The sequence below is a fragment of the Cryptomeria japonica genome, unplaced genomic scaffold (assembly GCF_030272615.1).
Source record: "Cryptomeria japonica unplaced genomic scaffold, Sugi_1.0 HiC_scaffold_337, whole genome shotgun sequence".
In the NCBI taxonomy this organism is placed as follows: domain Eukaryota; kingdom Viridiplantae; phylum Streptophyta; class Pinopsida; order Cupressales; family Cupressaceae; genus Cryptomeria; species Cryptomeria japonica.
The window spans coordinates 25,157-30,000 of NW_026729159.1; the positions used below are offsets into that span (position 1 = coordinate 25,157).

A 4,844-nucleotide genomic window follows, 5' to 3' on the forward strand; every position below is an offset into this window, starting at 1 on the left:
GGCGACTGCTATGGTGGATGCCAAGGTGGGTCACGGGGTGGGTGCCAAGTTGCTAGGTTGGGTTCCAAGGTGGGTGCCAACGTGGGTGCTAGGGTGCGTGGGTTAAAGGGTGTGTCACAACGTGGGTGCCAGGATGGGTGCGCACCCACACTGGCCAAGACGGGTGCGGGTGCAAGGTTGGGTTCCAAGCCCGGTCACAGGCTGGGTGCTAGGATGGGTGGGTGCCAAGGTGGGCACCAGGGTGGGTGCACCCACCCTGGCCAAGGTGGGTCACGGGGTGGGTCCTAGGGTGGGTAACGGGGTGGGTACTAAGGTGCGTGCCAAGGTGGGTCATAGGGTGGGTGCCAAGGTGGGCACCAGGGTGGGTGTGCACCAACCCTAGCCAGGGTAGGTCACGGGGTGGTTGTCGGGGTGGGCGTCAAGGAGCCAAGGTGGGTGGCAAGTAGCCAAGTTGCGTGCCAAGGTGGGTGTCGGGGTGGGTGCCAAGGATCCAAGGTGGGTGCCAAGGAACCAAGGTGGGTGTCTGGGTGGGTGCCGAGGTGGGAGCCAGGGTGGGTCCCAAGGTGAGTGCAAAGGTGGGTGCCAGGGTCAAGGTGAGTGCCAATGTGGGTTCCAAGGTGCCAGGGTCAGGGTGAGTGCCAATGTGGGTTCAAAGGTGCTAAGTTGGGTGCGAGGTTGGGTGCGAGGGTGGGTGGGTGCCAAGGTGTGCTAGGTGGAAGCCCGGGTGGGTCGGCATCCCATGGGTGTCGAGTTGGGTGCCTGATGGGTGCTTCTTGTCAAGTTTTAGTCGTCGGGACTCATTTCGAGCCTTAGAGGTCGTTTCTTGTCCGGTTGCCCTGTCTTCGACCTGGGAACCCAATTTTGGTCCTCGGGTCCCATTTTTTTTTGTCTCGCATCCCACTTTTGGCCTGTGGCCTTTTCGGGGTCGATTCTCGTTTTGGGCATCAGAGCATGTTTCTTCTCCTAAAACCCAATATTTGTTTATTAAGTCTCGGAACACATTTTTGTTCTCGTGGACCCATCATGGGTCTTGGAACGCATTTGTGGTCCTTGGGTCCCATTTTGCATCCCGAAACTTGTGTTTTGGTGCTTGATCCCTATTTTGGGTGCCCACCTTGCACCAAGTGCGCACCCGGGGCAAACCGAGCGCCTTGGTGCACCGGGGCAAGATCGAGCGTGCACCCGAGGCGCCCCGAACATGCACCAAGGTGCACTCGGCCCACATGTGAGCGCAGGTCGTTGCGCCCGAGGTGGTGTGTGGGCACCGCGTTGCAGACGGGACACTGCACGCACACGACGCCCCCTCCAGGTGCACGCACGTAGGCCGGGCCGGGTGCACACCCGACGCCCTAGCAAGGTGCGCGCACCCGGGCAGGGCTCACACTTGGCGAACGGGGCGCACTTCGCGAGGGAGGGTGTGCACCTCGACGGGGGTGGGTGGCCGGGGTGGATTCGCACGTGGGTCGCGGTTTGCTAAGTACACACTGCGACAAGCTCATAACGGGTGCGATCATACCAGCGTTAGTGCACCGGATCCCATCAGAACTCCGCAGTTAAGCGCGCTTGGGCCGGAGTAGTACTGGGATGGGTGACCTCCCGGGAAGTCCCGGTGTTGCACCCTTTTTTAGTTTTTCGCCGGGCGTCGCAATGCTATTTGAATAAACCTTTTGCCCGTTTGCGTTCTCGTCGGGGCCGGGCCGGGCCGGGGTGCGCTGCCCGCACTACCGCGCGCGCGGGGGCGACACCGAGCGCGCACCCGAGGCGCCCCGAGCACACAGGCCACGGTGCAACCCGGGCGTTGTGCGCGCACCCCGGTGCGCCCGAGGTGCTGCGCGCGCACCCAGGTGAAATCGGTGTGCACCTCGGCCAGTGCGCGCTCGGTCGAGTCGCGCACGTTGGCCAAGGTGCACGGTGATGTTTCTTACTCTAAGGTTCCGCACCAGACGCCCGGGACAGGTGAGCGAAGCTGGGCGGGGCCGGGTGCGCGGCCGGGGCAGGTGCACGCAGCTGGAGAGAGCTTTGGAGCACACTTCGGAGCGCACCAATGATGCGCTCCATTCAAAAGTTTCCTGAAAAGGCAAAAAAAGTTGAGATTATAGAATTTCCCACTTGAGAGATTGTAAAAAAAAAAAATTTAAAATGAAGGAAACGCGGGTGCCAAGGTGTGCGCAGCCCAGCCAAGGTGTGCGCACCAAGGCGCCCACCCTGGCGAAGGTGCACGCAAGGTGCGCACCCGAGGCAAACCGGACAATTAACCCAACTTTCGACTTCGCGCGCACCTTGGAGCGCACTTCGGAGCGCTCCTTGGTGCGCACCAATCTTGGGCACCTCGGAGTGCACCATGGCGCCCACCAAGGTGCGCACCCGGGGCAAACCGAGCTCCGACTTCGTGCGCACCTTGGAGCGCACGAAAGGTGCGCACCATGGCGCCCACCAAGGTGCGCAGCCCAGCCAAGGCGTGCGCATCAAGGTGCGCACCCTGGCGAAGGTGCGCACCCGGGGCAAACCGAGCTCCGACTTCGTGCGCACCTTGGAGCGCACAAAAGGTGCGCAACCCAGCCAAGGTGTGCGCACCCCGGTCAAACCGAGCTCCGAATCGTGCGCACCAGAGGTGCACGCCATCGTGCGCACCTTGGAGCACACTTCGGAGCCCTCCTTGGTGCGCGCCGATGTTGCGCACCTCGGAGCGCACCCGGGGAAAACAATGCAATTAACCCGACTTTCGACTTCGTGGGCACCTCGGAGCGCTCTCGGGTTCGCACCTCGGAGCACACCGAGGTGCGCACCTTTGATGCGCTGCCTTCACCAATTTCCAGAAAAGGCAAGAAAACATTGAGAAGGTGTGCGCACCGAGGTGCCCACCCTGGCGAAGGTGCACGCGAGGTGCGCACCCGGGGCAAACCGGGCTCCGACTTCGTGCACGCCGCACCTTGGAGCACACTTCGGAGCGCTCCTTGGTGCGCACCAGGGCGCGCAACCCAGCCGAGGTGCCCACCCCGGCGAAGGTGCACGCGAGGTGCGCACCCGGGGCAAACCGGGCTCCGACTTCGTGCACGCCATGGTGCCCACCGCGGCGAAGGTGCACGCGAGGTGCGCACCCGGGGCAAACCGGGCTCCGACTTCGTGCACGCCGCACCTTGGAGCACACTTCGGAGCGCTCCTTGGTGCGCACCATGGTGCCCACCAGGGCGCGCAACCCCGCCGAAGGTGCACGCGAGGTGCGCACCCGGGGCAAACCGGGCTCCGACTTCGTGCACGCCGCACCTTGGAGCACACTTCGGAGCGCTCCTTGGTGCGCACCATGGTGCCCACCAGGGCGCGCAACCCCGCCGAAGGTGCACGCGAGGTGCGCACCCGGGGCAAACCGGGCTCCGACTTCGTGCACGCCATGGTGCGCACCGCGGCGAAGGTGCGCACCCGGGGCAAACCGGGCTCCGACTTCGTGCACGCCGCACCTTGGAGCACACTTCGGAGCGCTCCTTGGTGCGCACCAGGGCGCGCAACCCAGCCGAGGTGCCCACCCCGGCGAAGGTGCACGCGAGGTGCGTACCCGGGGCAAACCGGGCTCCGACTTCGTGCACGCCGCACCTTGGAGCACACTTCGGAGCGCTCCTTGGTGCGCACCATGGTGCCCACCAGGCCGCGCAACCCAGCCAAGGTGTGCGCACCAAGGTGCACGCGAGGTGCGCACCCGGGGCAAACCGGGGTCCGACTTCGTGCACGCCGCACCTTGGAGCACACATCGGGGCGCTCCCGGGTTCGCACCGGCGTTGCGCACCGTGGTGGGCACCTCGGAGCACACCAAGGTGGGCAGCGAGGTGCGCACCTTTGATGCGATGCCTTCACTAATTTCCATAAAAGGCAAAAAAAAAACGAGATTTTAAAATTTCCGTTTTGAAAGATAGTGAGAAAAAGGGAATGCTGGTGCCATCTTGAGCCCGCCCTGGTGCGCAGCCCAGCCAAGGTGTGCGCACCAAGGTGCCCACCCTGGCGAAGGTGCGCGCCCGGGCAATTAACCCAACTTCCAACTTCGCGCGCGCCAGGGTGGGAGCGCACCCAACAACCGGGCCTGGGAAGAGCCAATGCGAGAAACCCCACCAAACGCTCTGACAAAAAAAGAGGGGGCGCTCCAGTAACCCCGCTTCGGAGCGCACCCTGGGCAAACCCAGCCAAGGTGCCCACCCCGGCCAAGGTGCAGGCGAGGTGCGCACCCGGGGCAAACCGGGCTCCGACAACGTGCACGCCGCACCTTGGAGCACACTTCGTAGCGCTCCCGGGTGCGCACCTCAGAGCACACCAAGGTGGGCAGCGAGGTGCGCACCTTTGATGCGCTGCCTTCACTAATTTCCAGAAAAGGCAAAAAAAAAAGGAGATTTTAAAATTTCCGTTTTGAAAGATAGTGAAAAAAACGGAACGCGCGTGCCATCTTGAGCCCGCCCTGGTGCGCAGCCCAGGTAAGGTGCCCACCCTGGCAAAGGTGCGCACCCGGGCAATTAACCCTACTTCCGACTTCGTGCGCGCCAGGGTGGCAACCGGGCCTCGGAAGAGCCAATGCGAGAAACCCCACCAAACGCTCCGACAAAAAAAGAGGCGGCGCTCCAATAACCCCGCTTCGGAGCGCAGCCGGGGCAAACCCAGCCAAGGTGCCCACCCCGACGAAGGTGCACGCGAGGTGCGCACCCAGGGCAAACCGGGCTCCGACAACGTGCACGCAGCACCTTGGAGCACACTTCGAAGCACTCCCGGGTGCCCACCGGCGTTGCGCACCGTGGTGGGCAGCGAGGTGCGCACCTTTGATGCGCTGCCTTCACTAATTTCCAGAAAAAGGCAAAAAAAAATGAGAT

The 4,844-nt window shown here is 63.3% G+C and overlaps 1 non-coding gene across 1 annotated transcript; it reads left to right on the forward strand.

Annotated features, from left to right (window-relative positions):
• Nucleotides 1-1,502: 1,502 nt before the first annotated feature.
• Nucleotides 1,503-1,621, forward strand: LOC131870585 (5S ribosomal RNA). Its single transcript, XR_009368890.1, has one exon. It is a non-coding gene; the product is annotated as a 5S ribosomal RNA (ribosomal RNA).
• The last annotated feature ends 3,223 nt before the right edge of the window (nt 1,622-4,844 follow it).